Consider the following 18395-nt stretch of genomic DNA (forward strand, 5'->3'; position numbering starts at 1 on the left):
ATTTGACACATTACTTGATTACTTAAATGTTTTCCAAAAACTCAAGAAAAAAAAAATTTTATATAAAAAACAAAAATCTGAATTATTAGTTTTGATTAAAAAAATATATTTCATACCAAACCTCTTTAGTAAGTTGTGTACAAAGTTTCATGATGGTATTCCAATGGCATCATATTGAAATGGTTTTTCATGAAAATGGATTTGTGTGAAAATTCTGTTAATTCGTAACTTCTTACATCATAAAAAAATATCTAACTTTTTTATTTAACAGGGCCGGCGCGTCCATATAGGCGAACTAGGCAACCGCCTAGGGTGCCAAGTAGTTGGGGGCGGTGCAGCACGACACATAACAGCTGATATAATATGTTTAACGATTATTGAAACTAGATGAAAATGGATTTTTGTAACAGTTTGGAATGTTTATATTGATATAAGTAATTATTTAAAGTCCACGGTGACCTGTTTATGATTTGTAACAAGTAAAAAAGTAAAAAAAAAAAAACACAAGCCTGCTTACATTTGATTGTTGACAAAATCTTAGGCTTACGTGATGTATTTTGAGGCAGGGAAAATTTTTTTGGTATCCTCAAAGGAGGGGGGGGGGGGGGGGGGGGCATTAAGTTTTTTCGCCTAGGGCGCCAATTTACCATGCACCGGCCCTGTTATTTAAACTTGTCTTAATAATTGATTCTCCATTTTATCTTAAAAATATGTAAGAAAAGTTAGGTCTAAATAGGGTGATTATAGTTTCTTAGGTCCATTTGTAGAGCCAAGATTATATGGTTTCATTTTGAACCTGATTTCGTCATTTAAAACCACACATTTCGTCGTTTTTTCGTCTTTTAAAAAAATACAGGTTTTTTTAAGCTATTCATGGTACTTACACAATATATTTCACGATTGTGACATAAAAAATAGCAGTTGGGCCTATTGTGTTGTTTAGAATCACATGTAATCAACATTTTAATGTTCTGGTTGAAAATTTTCTCTTAAGAAGTACCATCGCTCATCAGGTCATCACAGTTCCAATTTTTTGGATGACACATTAAAATAAGATACTACAGAAAGTTTTACTATGCACACTTTTACACAAAAATTACGAAAATGCTACCATTGTTAAAAGTTCTGCATTTTCTGGCTTCAGCGATCTTCTTCTGTCACTAACAATTAAAGAGTATGTTGAAAAAGACCGTTCAGAGTCGACGTTTGAGGTTGGTATCCAGAGCAACTACAAGGCTGCTGTTGCAAATTCTGAGTAATCTGCTTTCATTCGACACAAAATCTCCATCACGTCGATGTGGTTCACATGTGGCTTTTGTTGTTCTTCAGCGACAATTTTTTTCGGGGCTACATATCCGCCTGCTAGAGTAAGCTTTGGTACCTGCTTGATGAAAGGTAGGGTCTGGGTGTGCTGTAAGAATTCTTTATCATCCACAAAATGTTTCCCATATTCTGAGGGTCAAAAAGTGCTCCAATATTTGTAAACAGATGCCGAGAAGGATCACAAGTGATCAGTTCATTAAATTTCAGCAGACTCAAATTTGCTGTATGCTTGAACTTCTCTTTCAGTTCTGCAGTATGTACAGTTCTCATTGATGACAAAATGTTGTCAACTGATTCTGGCAATATACCTTTTGTCAGCACCGCAATTACAGACTGCAATTTGTTTAGTCTGGATGACAGATGATGAGCACAAGGATATGAGCTGCCTTCCAACCAGTTGATGCATGACGTCGTACGGCTTACCTCTCCTTACCTTGCCCAGACTTCAAGGTTCATCCCTCCCAGGCATACAAACCATCGTGTCTCTCTCCCCCTCCTCTCTCAACGTCCTTTGGCATGTGAAACTGTCAACATCCTTCCTCCCCTTCTCCAAACTGCGTGTGACGAAAGCCAGGTTTGTATAGTCCATTTCTGGTAAAATGAAAAATTTTTAAGGGCCCCGCCACAGCCATTTACCGTTAATTGCTTTGATACAATTTGTTTGTTAGTTACACAACATTATTTCTGCTGGAAATCACTGAAACTTCAAAATTTCTTTAATGGAAAAATTTATCAAGGCCGTAAAAGTATTCATTTTTACCGCAAATGAACTATACTCGCCCTTCCTGCCGGACAACATTCTCGGCGCGTGACGAATGGCAACTACAGTCGTGTGCCGTGCACAGCCACGAAAATACCTACGCGATTTCCAAACTACACTAGATATCCGACTGGAGTCTGTTTACGAAAAGCATTTAAGAATTTGTTAATGCTCAACTGGTTTGTTTGATATCGGATCAAGATGATTTAGAGGAGATAAAATGGCTAAAAGGCATGTTTTCGTAGTTTTAGGTGTAAAAAACCCGTTACAAATTTCTTGAAAGTATCAGAGGGAAATGCATAACACCTTTATTTTTATTTTTACGCTATATAATGTTACGGTCACCGCTCAAATTTCACAGTTATCTGACGGGAACGAGATGACTGCATGCCAGTCAGAGCCTTGCACTTGGAGGTTTTACTGAGCTAGAACTACCATTGAGCGTCGCTCTTATCATCCCGCTTCACTAACACACAAGCTGACCAGACGGCGCCGTAAAGCTGATTAGAGGAAGCACGTAGAAATGCAAGGCAGGAAATTCTTCCAGCTTATCAACCAGGACTCGGGCAAGTCTTGACTATCAAGCTTGTTGCTATTAGCATTAATATTCCACACTGTTCACAACTGGAAGATGTGACTATTCACGCAATCGTAGAAATAACAGTTTGTATAAGGCGGGCAGGTTTAAATAACGTGGTATCCTGTCGCATAGCAAACATTAAATGATCTTTAATGTTTGCTACCCGACAGACGGTAGCCCAGCGCTGGGATGGGAAGGGAAGGGAAGGCAGGCGGCGGGCAGGCGAGTGAGTGAGCGGTCGCCCGTCTGCGTGGCGCCGGCGGCCGGCTGGCGAGGCGGGTCAGCACACATTCCATGTTCACACGCTTCCGTCGGGGGTTTTCTTTTTACGAAGGTAGCGATTTTACGAATGCAATCCGTGGAACCGTGAGCATACGTAAAATCGGGGTTCTAGTGTATGTAGTTTTCGCTTCATGACTTATCACATTAAAATATAAGAGACTTGTATTGTGTAATGTCGGTGTTATTTTGCGGTTTTTCTTAAAAATCGCGTTTTTCGCATTTTCCATATAAATTCGCGGAAAATTTCGTGATTTCGCGATTCACCATATAATCGTGGCCCTACCCATTTGTTATATTTACCAAACAGTAGTTTCTCAAGCAGTGACATGTTTCTTTCCTATCTCAGCTTGTAACCCTTAGTCAGCTTCCTCCTACTAGGGCTCTTGTCTTCAGTCATTGTGTTGTGAGTTGTCTGAGTGAACAAGTGCTCTGTGCAAGTTCATAAGATAAGGTTGGATAAACTGTGGGGTAAATATTTTTGCAATCCTTTTAATAAAGACTAGCATTGGGTAACTAAAAACCTAAAGAATGTCACACCATGTATGAAAAAGCTAAATTATATTACTGAAGATGGAATGAAAATTTGCACTTCTTGCCGCTTAGAGTTAAGTAAGAAACAGTCATACTCAAGTTCTGAAAGTGATACAAATATTCATGACGAACCTTTGGCTGAAAATGTAAATACAAAACCAGGCTGCAGCAAAGATAATCATGAGTATATGGATATAGAATCAGGTAGAGATTTTTTAAATGCCTCATTGATATTAAGAGGAGAACCACTAGTTGTTAAAATAAAATGTCAATCAAATAAGAAATACTGTAAAAAAAAACTTGAAAAAATTAAATTAAAATTTAATGAAACTTTTTTCCAAGCTGGCAACATAGAAGAGGGTAACCATAATCCACCAGACAACTAGCAGGCAGATATTCTTAATCGGTTAAAAGAAAAATTTGCAACAGCAAGCAAGAATGAAAAACTTCAGATTTTAAAAATTTTACCAACCAGTTTGTCTTGTGCAAGAATGGAGCATGAATTTGATGTTAGTAAGTACCGTATTTACTCGCATATAGGTCGCCATCGCAGATAGGTCGCCATCGCAGATAGGTCGCACCCATAATTTGAGGTCTTGAATTTGGTATTTAAGATTCCCCCCAAATAGGTCGCACCGGTAATTCATTACACATACGCATTGCACCACAGTAAAAAAATTTTTAAAAAGGGTCGCAAATTGATGGAAATTTACTGTCAATAGCGCGCCGTGCGCGGAGAAAGGTCATTGTACTCGATCAACTGCTGTTACGGCACGCCGGTTGGCTCTCTTTGTTCACTGAGCTGCGCATGCGCAGTATAACTCACTCAACGCTCCGCCCAGACTTGTGACCTTCCATCGGCAGCCAGCCAATAGATGCGAGCTTAGCGGAAAAAAATATAAGCTCCACCTCCCGTGTACCAGTTTTGTCCAGTTCTAATACCAGTTTATTGGTGTACGCACCAGTTTTCTCGCTGCCGTGACATGTTCAAGTTTACGTTCATCTTGATGTCTTGATACCAATAATTAATTAATTACGATCCCCAGAAATAAATTGTTAGTTTAAAAAATATGCGTCAACTGTACAATACTTCCGAAATTATAAAATACGTATAAAACAGTTACCAAGACTCAGCTCATTTTATCTTGTGAAGTTTGTTTCGTACCAGTATTTCGGCTAAGTTGTGACATAAATACAGTATCAGAACTTGACAATCAGCTACGTTTATACATTCGTGAGTTTACGTTTTTCCCTCGTGCATTTTAGATTGTCTCCTGCTATAATTACTCGGACTTTTACACGCATAGGCTTAAATTATTACATGTTTAGAAATAAAAGCATCTTTTCATGTTATAAAATATGTATATTTTGCGATTTAAAATGTTCATTGCCAACTATAAACGTTACGTTTTTCACTATGTTTTTAGGCTTACTAGCTAATCTTATCTACTCTTAAAATACCCACGGTATTTTCTGGTTGTTTATGGTTGTTATGTGATGTAAATAGCGGGATGGATTCGATTTTTGAGATGTAATTTGCGTGAAAGTATTGTATTGGACTAAATGGGAACTAAACGGGGCCTGAAGAATATAGTGCAAATAACTGGAAAACGTAAATAACGGTAACGTAAATAAGGGGTTTCGCTGTATGTGTACTTTGTAAATAAATTTGCCTATACCTATATAAACTTCTTTTTCGCATTTTAAAGCAAAATATTGCAAAAAAAATTCCTCAAAAATTTTTTAAATTTTTTCTTTACATATAGGTTGCACTTCATTTTTTCCCCATCAAATCTGGTAAAATTGCAGCGACCTATATGCGAGTAAATACTGTATATGGCGAGAAAAGCAAAAAAACTCATTGAACAAAAGAGAGTGCTATTGACACCTGATCCAAAACCTGGGAAAACTTTACCTCGAAAAACAGGTGTGTTGGTAACGGAATTGGTATCTCCATGGGTAAGGAAATTGAAAATAAGCCAATCCATTTTTAAAAAAGGTTGGTTTTGGGAAATTTGTGTGAAATTTATAATATTGTCAAATAAAAATTCCCTTATCTAAAAATTTGCTTTTCAAAGTTTGCAGAACTGAGGCCCAAGAACTGCATTATTGCTGGTGCCAGTGGCACTCATTCTGTCTGTTTGACTGCACACCAGAATGTTTTCAGGAGGTAGGTTAAATTGACACTTCCTGGCTCTGAAAGTCATCTTTTGAGTTATAAGGTATGTATGGCTAAAGTTATGTGCAATCCACCATCTCAGGCATACTTCCTAAATGAATGTGACTACTGTCCTGATATTGAGGAATTTATAGAAGCTTTAACCAGGTTTTTCGAGGAGGAAATGATTGACAACATCACTTTCAAACAATGGATTCCTGTTGACCAATGCAATTTCGAAACATTTAGGAAACAATTTGAAGAGTTTGTTCAAGAATTTTGAAATCAATTGAGTAACCTTAAAAAAGTGACTTTGTTACTAAACAACAATCAAGGTTTTTTCTCCGAATAAATATCTTTGTTGGAAGAAAGTTAAGCAGTAGAAACATTGGAGTTTGCCGAAAATTATTTGTTTGTTCTACAAGATGAGATTCAAGGGTTTCATTGTAACAATTCTATGGCTACTGTGTGCCCTTTTGTAGTGTATTTCAAGGAAAGCAATCAAGAAACAGGAAAACAAGAGCTAGTTCACCAGAGTTTTGTATTTATATCAGACTACCTTACACACAATATTGTCATTGTTCATGTTTTCCAGAAAAATGTAATCCTTTTTCGGAGAAATTATTTGCCAAATTTGAAAAAGCTGTATTATTTTTCAGATGGTTCAGCGACACAGTACAAAAATCATAAGAATTTTCTGAACCTTTGCTATCACAAAAAGGACTTAGATGGACTTGAGGCTGAGTGGCAGCACTTTTATGCTACATCACATACGAAGGGTATTTGTGATGGAGTTGGGGGTACAGTAAAGACTTGCTGCCAAAGCCAGCCTCCAAAATCCATTAGAAAACCAAATTCTAACACCTTTTCAGCTTTTTCAGTGGGTTGTGAAAAATTTTCCACCCATTACATTTTTTTATGTAACCAATGAGTATATAAATGAAGAAAATATTCTAAAACCAAGGATTGAAGAAGCTGTGGCAGTCCCTGGAACCCAGAAATTCCATGCCTTTATCTCTCTAGATCTAAATAGGGTCAAAACCAAAAGTTACTAATTTTATGATGATTCAGAAAGAAGCAAATAGGGTACAGATCAGCTCTGGTAACGAAGACATTCCATTTGAAGAAATTGTGGGTTTTGTGGCTTGTGCTTATGATGGGTGGTGGTTGGCACATGTTTACTCAAAAAATGATGTTGAAAAAGAAGTTAGTGTTTACTTACTTCACCCAAAAGGACCATCACCATCATTCATATATCCTAGGAGAGCAGATACCTTAGCACTGTCATTAAACTATATTTTGTGCAAATTACATCCAACCACAGCAACAGGTAGAATCTACCAAGTTCCAGCATTTGAGATGGCCGAAAAGCACAAGTTTTGGCAAACCTTTATTAATTTGAAGTGCTAAAAGAAGAAAAAATTGTTCCTTTAGTGCAAAGTAAGTTGAATTTTTTGTTTAAATAAAAAAGGTAAAATGAAATTGAAATGTAAATATTATCAAGTATTATTTAAAATATTAATTTTAAATTAGGCTAACTAGTAATGAATTAACAGAATTTCCATATGCATTAATTTACATTAAAAATCTTTTCAATATGATAACATTAGAATAACATCATGAAACTTTGTACACAACTTACTAAAGAGGTTTGGTATAAAATATATATATATTTTTTTCATAAAAATTAAAAATTCCAATTTTGGTTTTTTGGAAAAAAAACATTTTTGAGTTTTTTGGAAAAAAATTATAAAGTGATGATACACTCAAGTTATATGCAGGGTGTCTACTGACCCTGAAAAACCTGGAAAACCTGGAAAAATCAGGGAATAATCAGGGAAAAATCAGGGAATTTTTGTTTGGTAGGTTGTAGTTGGCAATACGTTTTTTTGTTTATTGATCTGCTTGCATTGACGTAGCATCAAGTGTATTGCGTCCCATTTTTTTTATTTTTGAATGGAAAATAACGAACAGTTCCCACGTCCATTTTCTTTTATTTACCATCGGATTCGGAAGTGGCGTTAAATCACGTGATGCAAACTGGTTCAAGCTGGTCTGTTATCCTGCTGACGTACGTACTGCAGCATGTGCTTCCCACGTTCGGATTATACTGACAGGTGCATTTAATTTTAAGTATCTATGGATGCCCTCAATGTAAACTGGGCATTTTTGTTAGCTTTGAAAATACATATCACAGACACTTTTGGTGAAGATTCGCCATCGTTGCTAGAAATTGGTAGCTGTCGGCTTCATACGGTCCATGGTGCTTTCAAAACTGGAATTTCTGCTATACAATTGGACGTTGTTAGTTTTTTGAGGCACAGTTACTATTTGTTTATGCATGTACCTACCTGCAAGGAGGGCAGATTACATTAGAATAACTGGATTAGAGCTTTTTTCCAAGAAATTTTGTGCAATCAGATGGAATACTGCAGTTGCTGAGCATGCAATGAAAACGTTACCCCACCTAAAGAAATTTGTTAGTGAAGTTTCTATTTCATCTGTGTCTTTCAGTGTAGTGAAAAGTGCTCTTGAAGATAATCTTCTAGAAGTAAAATTGACATTCTTCTACTCTTTGGCATCAGAGCTGGAATTGTTTCTCACAATGTTCCAAAGTGAAGCACCCATGGCACCTTTTCTCTATGATTCACTGGTAGACATTTTATTAGCTTTGGCAGGAAAGTTTTTGAAACCAGAGGTACTGAAGAGCTATGAAAAGCAATGTATCTCGATTGGATGTAGATAACCAGGAAAATCTATTGACTGCTAACAATATCAAGTTGGGTTATGCAGTATGCCATGCCATCAAGAAAGAGAAAGTACCAGTAAAGTCTGTCCTGTTACTGAAAAATGATGTTAGGACTTGTCTAAAGGTTATGGTAAAAAACTTCAAGACAAAATTCCCCTGAAGTACAAACTTACCAAGGGAATTTCCTGCTTAAGTCCGTCTGTGGCTTTAAATTCGGGTGTGAGGAAACAGTGTGTGAATTACAGTTTAGAATGTTGTCTTCAAAACAAGTGGCTATAAGGACATGAAGCTGACAACATTGAGTGATCATATCAGTTGGTATGTTCCTCACAAGATTCTGAAGCACTGTTCTCGAGAAGACTGGCGCCTTGATCACTTGTGGGTGCTTATTCTTAAGGCACATACAGTAGCTGCCAAAACAGGCCTTCTAAAGTTTGTGAGGATGATGTTGGTACTTTCCCATGGAAATGCATCATTGGAAAGAGGATTTTCAGTAAATTCTAATTTGCTGACTGAAAACTTGCATGAAGAAATACTGATCGCACAAAGACAGATGTACGACTTTGTTCAACGTTCTGGAGGTGTAGAGCATGTTGATATCACCAAGTCCATGTTACAGTATAAGAAATGCTAGTTGTAGGCGTACGGAAGCCCTGCAAACAAAACAAAAAGAAAAGGAAGCTACAGACAAGAAGAAGGTAGAAAAAGAAGAGTTGAAGAGGAGATCAAGGCATTGCAGTTGAAGAAGGCTCGAGTGTTGGATTTGGCTCGTTCTGAAGCAAGTGCAATAGACACAAAAGTTGAGTCACTGCGAAATTGATGGAAGCTTCCTTTTACTTATGTTTTTGCAAAAGTAAGTGTGTGAAATATTTGTAGCAGCATGTTTTATTTTCCATATATTGAGTCACTTTGGCCACGTCTGGAAGAAGGTATTTTTTTTTACTAATTTAAGTGAGTTGAAATACTTTGAAACCCGTCAATGTACTGTTATGCAGTTTTTTCAGTTTCGTGGAATGTCGTAATTGTGTTACAGAAAACCTGGAAAAGTTCAGTTTTAGACCTGGAAAACCTGGAAAAATCAGGGAATTTCATTTACTAGATCTGGTAGACTCCCTGTTTATGTCAAATTAAATCCCTTGTCAATCTAAAGAGAAAGGTATAAATTTGAGCTTTTTGTACCAACAGTCTCAGAGTTACATGCCTTCAAATATATCAAAATGTTCCTACTGCCATCACCCGGGGTCTTGAACTCGATACCCGGGGTAAGCCTAGTAGTTGCTGGTGTTTCTGTTGAGGTGTTTGTTCTCCGGGAGGGCGCCAGGCTAGTCTTAAAGCGTCTAGCCGTTGTTGTGGTGGGTCGTCGGCCCCAGCGTGCACTACTAAGCTCCTAGGCTATATGGTGGCTGAACACAATGAACACACGCACGTAATTACTTGACGGTTTTTGAACGAATGGGAAACGCGGGGAACGGCACGTCTGTACTAGTTTAAATGATGACCCGTTGTCGATTGCCGTTGACCACGGCTGGCCTAAGAGGGGGGGGGGGGGGCAGCGTCAGCCTGCATAGGCTAGGCTAGGGGTGTGGTATCGCAGCGGGGTAAGGTACTGGCGGGGTGGAGACCGGGCTTCACTGTCACAGGCGGTACGACGTCAAACGCCCCCCCTGGAGAAGCCCGGTCTTTCCCTGCGATAGGTACCCCGCAGCATGGTTGCACCCCTAGCATTGGCAGCAGGTCCAGGCTGGAGGCGCTTGGAGTGGCAGCAGCTGGTAGGGCCCGCGCTCTGCTCACAGGTCATCCCGCTGTGTGCACCCAGGGGCTGCATCAGCAGACCGGACACCCCGGATTGTTCCCAGGTGGTAGTCTGCAAGGTATCACTGTGGCCGTCTGACCCGTTGGGGCCGTCCGGTCAGGTTGTCATGTTGGCGGAGGTCATTTTGGGTGGCCGACGTGGTCTCTTCACTTTCTGGAATCCCAGGTGATGCCAGACCACTCAAGCTCTGGTTGGTTTGGTCCTCCTCTGGTTCCATTGCGGGTGGTGTCAGCACGTGGTCGCTGCTCCTATCAGGTGCGATGTCTGCACCTGTGAACATCCTTGTTCGCATTTGTCGCTGAATTTGTCGCTGTGGGGTCATTGGCTCATCGAGGCCATTATCATCCAGGTGACACGGGTGCTGGGTTGGCCGGCGGGGCTGTTCGTTAGCCTCGTCATTCGGCTCGATCACATGGACAGTGAAGTGGGCATCCTCCAGGGATGCCAGGTGGCCCCAGGCTCCCCGGGTCAGTGACACAGGTGCATCGGGGTCAGTCTCATACGGTTCGGTCACGACCGGTGGTGTACTTGGTGCCTCGTCTGCATCGAATGTCATTTCATCCGCCGAGACATCAGTGATAATTACTCGTGGTAATCGTTTGCGTCTGAACCGTCTGCGTGAGACTTGCCCACCGTTCTGGTCCTCGTCCCCCTCACCCTCAGGGGTGGTCGGATCGTCCAGTTCTCTCCTGGGTGCTGGGTGTTCTGGTGGAGTCAGTGTTACAGGCGATTCTGGGAGCCTGTCTCCCGGGAGTGTGGCAAGGCGCAGGTCATCACGATGAATCTTCTTCACCCGCCGTCCACCTAAGCGCACGAGGTATGTGGTCTGGCCCAGGCGTCTCTGTACCATGTAGGGGCCACCCCAGCGGGGGCCAATCCTGCGCAGTAATTATGTGGTGTGGCCGACAGGGGATGGACACGCACAAACACTTGGTCTCCTGCTTGTACGGTGGGTGGCGTGTGGTTCGTCGTTGGTGTTATTTCCATCGCGTATACTTTTTGCCGTTGGCGTGCTTCTTCGTGTGTGGCTGTGCGGCGGCGGTCTCGCTCTTCCGGTCCTTCTGTCGGGTGTGGTACTCCATGCGTGGCCCATTCACCGGGCAGGGGTAGATTGTGTCCCTGAACCATCTCGGGGGGTGTTCTACCAGTTGCCGCATTCACCCGACGGCGCATGCAGAACAGGGCATCTGAAATGTGCCTGTCCCACTGCGCATGGTCCGAGCAGAGGCGTATGCGCATCTGCGCATTCAGCTCCTGGTTGCGGCGTTCGGTGGGGTTTGCCCGCGGATGGTATGCGGGTGTGGTGTGGTGCTGTATTTGGTGGTCGTCGCACCAAGTCCTCCACTGTCGGCCCAAGAACTGGCTGCCATTGTCAGAGAGGGCTGACTGCGGGTAGCCCCAGCGCGGCAAGAACTCTTGTGCCAGGATTTTGGTGATGGTGGCGGCTCGCACATTTCGACAGGGATAGGCCTCCGTCCACCGGGTGAACAGGTCAGTTACTACAAGCAAGAACCTGTTCCCCCTCGGTGTTCGTGGATATGGGCCCATCATATCCAGCGCTATTGTCTGGAAGGCTGTGGTGGGTTCCCGTGGCCGCTGCTGTTCCTCCCCATCTCGCCGTCGTGCCTTCCGTGATTGACAGATTTGACATTCGCGCACGTACTCGCATACATCGCTGGTGACCCCGGGCCAGTGGTAATATTGGCAAACAGCCCGCTTCGTCTGGTCGTTGCCAGGGTGGCCGGCTAGGTCGTGGTCATGGTAGAACCGTAGTACAGCTTCCCGGGCTTCAGGTGGTACGTACGTCTTCCAGTCCACTTGGTGTCCAGGTGTACGGCACCACACGGTCCCGTCTCGTACACACCAGGTGTCATGTTCCCCCATCGTCGCCTGTTGGCGCCGTCGATCGGCCTCTGGTGACGTCCCTTGGGCTTCCAAAACTCGGTGGTGGACATCGGCTGCTGTACTCGGTGGTATGTTGTCTTCCTGGGCATCGGCTGTAATCCGCATGCATGTTGCATGTGGTTGGGCTTGCCTGTTTTGGTGGCTGGGTGGCAGCATATCCTCCCAGTCTTCATGGTCGGCTAGCTCGCTGTTCTTGTCTGGCTCGCAAGACAGAAGGTCGGGCAGCTGGTTGTCTGTTCCAGGGACATGTTCGACTTCAAAGTCAAAAGATTGCAAGAACAATGCCCACCGGATCAGCTTGCCCTTCCTCCCATGCATGGTGTGCAGCCAGGTCAGGCACCTGTTGTCGGTGCGGAGCGTGAATGGTTTTCCTTCCAGGTGCGGGCGGTACTTCTTCACGGCCCACATGACAGCCAGGCACTCCTGCTCGTTACTGTGGTAACGACACTCTGCCGAGCCGAACTTCGCACTCGCATAGTCGATGACTTGTCGGTCTCCATTCTGGTCCAGATGGAATAGCACAGCTCCCACCCCTAGTGCACTGGCATCGGTTTGCAGGTACAGGCGGCGCTCTGGGTCCAACCGTGCCAATGCGTGGCAGCTCGTGAATGCGGCCTTAATGTGGTCAAAGGTATTTTGTGCGATCGCATCCCACCTGTAGCCCAACCGTGGTGACAAAAGGTCTGTGAGTGGAACAATGATATTTGAAAAGCTCGGTATATAGCTCCTTAACCAGTTAACGAGTCCCACAAAACGTTGTAGCTGTTTGCGGATCCTCGGCACCTCAGCCTCCGCGATTTTCCGCAGGTGGACTGGTTGTGGGCTGTTGCCTGCCGCATCCACCAAGTGCCCTAAGAATTCGACTTCGAGCGCTGCGATATGACACTTGGCTGGAGCTGCTGTTAGGTGATGTGTTGCGAGCCGCTCTAGGACGAGGGCAAGGTGGCGGATGTGGTCCTCCCATGTCTCGGAAAACACGATGACATCATCGAGGTAGGCTATGGCAATCTGTCCCACATACCCCTCTAGCACCCGCTTCATCATCTCCTGGAAGGTGGCTGGCGCGCACTTTAAGCCGAATGGCATGGTGCTGAATTGGAAGCGCCGACCATCTGGTGTTGTAAAAGTAGTTTTACCTTGGTCCCCAGGCCGTATGGGCACCTGCCAATAGCCAGCCTTGAGGTCAAGCGTGCTGAACACTTTGGCTCGTCTTAAGCCTGTGATGGCGGCCTCGACACTAATCTGGGGCGGAGGTGAGCTGATGGTGATGGCGTTCAGGGGCCGGAAGTCCACACAAAAACGCAGCGAGCCGTCCTTTTTCGGGGCCAATACCACACATGAATTATAATGGCTATTGGAGGGCTCGATGACACCATCCCGTAACATTTCTGATACCTGCTCTCTGATGGCGCTCTGCTCTCGGAAGCCATATCCCCTGGGTGGTTCATGAATAGGTTGATCATGCATGGTTGGGATACGATGCTCCGCCACTGTGGTGCGTTGCAGGGGGTTGGCGAGTGCAAACACATCCTGCCTCTTTTGCAGCACCTTTTCCACAGTTGCCTGATGCTGCGGGGGTACATCGTGATGCAGTTGCGCCAGTGTAAGCGGTTCGCGAGGTGGTTTGGGTGCAAGCCCCGTGGCATACACTGTGTATCGCTCCCATGTTCCCACGTGGACTCGTGCAGCCTTCAGCTCCACCACAGCATCATGCTCTGCTAGCCAGGGCTGTCCTAATACGAGGTTCTCATGCAGGTCCTCCACAACAAGGGCAAGAACTGTGGTTGACATTTCCCGAAGGCTTACCTGGAGTTCGGCTTGACCCACTGTCATCCCTGGCCATGTAGTGGTCGCAAGGCGCAGCTCGGCGCGGTGGGGTTGGAGTGCTCCCGGGGGTACCAGGCTTGGGGCGACAAACACATGGCTCGCACCTGTGTCGACCAGTGCCGCTGTTGGCTGGCCATTCACCTCCACCGGGATGCGCAGCAGGTGGTCGTGTGGCCGGAACAGTTGGCCCAGCGTCGGTGTGGTACCTGGCATCATCCCGATAGGTGGTGGTGCAGGGGGCTTTGAGGGCATTGGCCCTGTGGCCGGTGATGCCGTTGGTAAGGATGGTGCCAGTAGCACTGCTGGTGGTGTGGCTGGTGGAGCCAAGAGTGAGGTTGCAGCAGGTGGTGCCTTGGCTGAGGTCATGACAGGTGGTGCCGAGAAGGAAGTTGCGGCAGGTGGTGCCAAGAAGGAAGTTGCAGCAGGTGGTGCCGAGAAGTGAGTTGCGGCAGGTGGTGCCGAGAAGTGAGTTGCGGCAGGTGGTGCCGAGAAGGGAGTTGCGGCAGGTGGTACCGAGAAGGGAGTTGCGGCAGGTGGTGCCGAGAAGGGAGTTGCGGCAGGTGGTGCCGAGAAGGGAGTTGCGTTAGGTGGTGCCATTCTCGCGGGGGGTGGGCCCCTCAGTCCCGCACCCCCGGTGGTCCATTTCCCGACTGTGGCACTGTCTGCTGCTGGTGTGGTGGTGGGGGAAGTGGGCATTCACTGTGCCAGTGATATGCTCCAGTGGCGCAACCCCGTTGGCACTGAGGTGGCCGCTCATGGTTGCGTTGCGACTGGTTGTCCCAGCAGCCTGCGTGGTGCTCTGGCGTGACGCCAGTGCATCCTCGATGGCCCGCTGCCGCCTGGGTGATGGTTGAGGCTCACTCGGCCTGGCTTGGTGGTTGGTCACTGGTGCGCCCGGTAACGCTAGGCTGTGGTACCCCCGTTCTGTCATTGATGGGTTTCGGTGCCACACCATCTGGAGGTTTCTTTCAGTGGCCACTGCCTGTTGCACATAGTCTTCTACCGAGGTGTGTCGGTAGCAGCAGAGGAAGGGCTGAAGCTCATCACGCAGCAGGGTGGTGACAGTCGGCAGCGCTGCCGTTGGTTCTGTGTTCGGCATGATCCGCCGAAACAGCTGAAGTTTGTGGGCGACAAACTGCTCCACTGGTTCCCAGTCTCGCTGCTGTCTCCCATAGAATTGGGAGGTACACTGTACCACCACCTCTCCTGTGTCAAAACGCTGCATGAACTTGGTGGTGAACTCCGGCCACAGCATTCCGAACTGGCCCCAGAGGCTCCACCAGTGACGCGCCACGCCCCGCAGCTGCTCACTCGCATGTTCTGCCCATTCATCAGGTGGTATTCCTGCCCTCGCTAGGCGCACCTCGCATTGCCGTAGAAACTCGCCCGGGTTCTCCTGTGGCAGTCCACTGAACTCCGGTAGTGTTGCTCTACCCGTGTTCGTCACCATTCACGGTGCCTTCATGTGGCGCTCAGGTCGGTCAGCGATGTGTGTTCCCGTGCCTGCCTTGGCTTCTGCTCGCGCTGTGCGCCGTTTGCACACTCTGTTGTTTCTATTTTATCTAATGGGTTTCCCGTGGCGGTGTGCGTGATTGGTGCTGTGGTCACTAGGACAGGCGGTGTAGTTGGTGGTAGCCCCGCTTCATCCTTCCCTGGCCACACAGGATTCGATTGTATTTCCCATGTGGACTTTACTGTTTCCCGCTTGATCGGGAATTTTAAGGTGTCGGGTGCGCATCAGCATGTGTTATGCCACGGTAGTGTCCCTGTTAATAGGTCCATGCCCTTAGGTAGGTAGCAGTTTGCACAGACTGTGGTTGAAATGTGTGGTAACATTTCACCGGTGAGCAATTGTGTTGTTGACGTCACTGGTAGGTGTCAGTTTTTTTGGTGTAGCTAATATAATTTAGGATTAGATCACGTAACAATTTTTACCAATATAAAAGAAAGTCACACATAATGTCCGGTGATGTTTGGTGTAGTCGGGATGAGGACTGGTGCGCGCGCGCACAGGAGGGAGGGGTGGCGCGGTAGGCCGCTGCCTGGACGACCGCACAAAGAGTAGAGCGATAACTTCGGCTGGTGGGAGAAGCAGGGTGGGCCGTAAAGGAGTGCTCGGGCTGTGAAGCGGGGGGAGGGGTGTGGGCAGCTGCCCGGACGGTCGCACAAAGAGAAGAGCATAGATAAGGGAGGGGATAGATGGATATCTTCCATAGAGCAAACATTGACAGTGCTTACAGCGCTCCTGGTGGCTGGACCTCAAACTAAAAAAAAAAAAACTACTGTGGCGGGCAGTTCAAAATGCACTATTGAGACTTGCATTCCAACTCAATCAATGAATTTGCTTAACTGTAAGAGCCAATGATTAATTAAATTTTACAAACAATACATTCCATTTACCGTGTATACACAATAAATTAATGTCCTGTTTGCAAATTTTAATAAACATTGACATAAATTGTTAGAAGTAAAACTTAAAAAAAAATTATGAGTTGAATTACAAGCCTTAACAGTGCATTTTGAACTGCCCACCACAATGTGTTTGAAATTGTTAGTTGAGATAAAATATTGTAATAACTTTATTAAAACAAAAATAGGTATAAATACTGGTGACTACAAAAACAAGCATTAAGATTGTACATTTGCAACAGCATAGAGCAAACATATTGTCACGGTCTGAAAATTTCATTACTTTTTTTTCTTAAATTTTATTGTAATTTTGTTTCTCGTCAGGTTTACGTGTTGGTGTACGTGCACGTTTCCAGGCTCGGCCGGTTGATTTCGACACGCGGGTATGGGAATATAGGTTGCTGCGACATTAGTTTACAGGCACCGCGGGCTTTTGCGAGGCTGCGTGGTTAGCTAATTCTCGCGGGTTGCTGGCCAGGGCCCGCTGAGAGGTTGCAACACGCCGTTCCAGAAAAACCTGCTACGCTACGCTAGTCTCTTGTTTGTCGCGCGAGGCTTTTGAGTACGCGTTTCGAGGACTCTGTCCTGATTAGTGATGCCATCTTGCGTCCGAGTTTGGAAACGTAGACGGAAAAATAACAATCGAGCAGCGCAAGAGGGAGAGGGGGAAACTCGTGCGCGCCTGCGCGGAAGGAATAGCTGACTTACTTGTTTTTCATTTTTTTCCTTGTGGGAAGGGAGGGGACCGCGAGTTGCCTTGTGGATAAGTTTTCCCGGTGTTCGTGTGTTTTTTTTTTGTTTTTCCGGCATGGCCTAGTTTTGTAGTTAAAACCTCCTTCCAGGGAGGGGCCGAGGCTTTTTGCCTGGGGACCTCTCTGGAAGCCGAGTCCACGTCGGTTTGAAACAACTTTGCTTCGCCTCAAGTCAGAAGGGTAAGTGGTTGGCCATGGCTCGTTCGCCACAATCATTTCTTGGACGATCTTCGTCTTAATCTTTTAAGTAATAATGTAGTATTCCACCTCTATTATTTATTATTTGGTTTTGGGAAAAATCGACGTCTGGTTATAAGCATGCAGGTAGTGGTAACTGGGAAGTATACTATCCTTCCGCGTAGCTGTGACGACGAGAGAACCGCCATGTTGTAGAGATAATTGTTTGCCGGCTGACGTCACTTTAAAGTGTATTTAATGTATTTATTTATTCGTTAATCCCATCCCATTGTAAAATGCTTTATTATTAATTTGTTAATCAAATATTTGGTTGATTATTATTATTTTTTTTTATTATCCTAGTGAATAAAATCTGTGCTTGAATGAACTAATCATGTTTCTTTTCAGTACATAAATTATACCCTACACTTCCTGTATAGGGAGAAGACTTGATCTCGAGTACCATGCTTACCAACAGCTACCACCCCCCAAATGTTATAGGTTATTTATTGTTATGTGTATAGGTGTACGCGGGACGTCTGACGGAGCCCCGTCACAATATTGCCAAATGTATAAAGCAGCAACTAGACAACTGTACCTATACAATATAATTTATTTATTTATTGGAATGTAAATATAACTGGCAAAAAATGTTTCATCATTTATTGACATTGCAGAATTGTAAAATAGTTAGTACCTACACTATAAATGCAATGATGTACTGTGCCATAAAAGCACAAATTCTGAAAGAAACTGTGATTGTACTGAATTTTAATATATGTCCACTTAGTTTGAAAGTATTTATAATGTTACTGACCTAACCTAATAGACCATTTTAATTAATTAGGCATTCACAAACACACGGCAAAATAACAAATTGCAGCGGTCGAATGATTGGACAGGTCTTGTATTGCAAAATAAGAACGGCGATATCTAAAGTATTTGGAATTTCTTATCTCCGCCGGGTTTAATGAAAAGAGGAAGTTAAAGAGCATATAATAAAAGTATTTTCGGAATTAATTTTTTTTTTCACAAATACCGCCCAACTACATATTTACCGGGAGGGTTTTCGAAAAACATAAAAATTGCAATAACTCCCATAATATGATGAATATCACATCCGATGGAG

At 44.5% G+C, this 18395-nt stretch overlaps 1 protein-coding gene across 4 annotated transcripts in view; it reads left to right on the forward strand.

The window, feature by feature from the left end:
• LOC134527678 (FAST kinase domain-containing protein 4) overlaps positions 1–18395 on the forward strand; it is an 81783-nt gene that overhangs the window by 25114 nt on the left and 38274 nt on the right. The window lies entirely within an intron of this gene.

Source organism: Bacillus rossius, chromosome 1 (genome assembly GCF_032445375.1).
Source record: "Bacillus rossius redtenbacheri isolate Brsri chromosome 1, Brsri_v3, whole genome shotgun sequence".
Classification (NCBI taxonomy): domain Eukaryota; kingdom Metazoa; phylum Arthropoda; class Insecta; order Phasmatodea; family Bacillidae; genus Bacillus; species Bacillus rossius.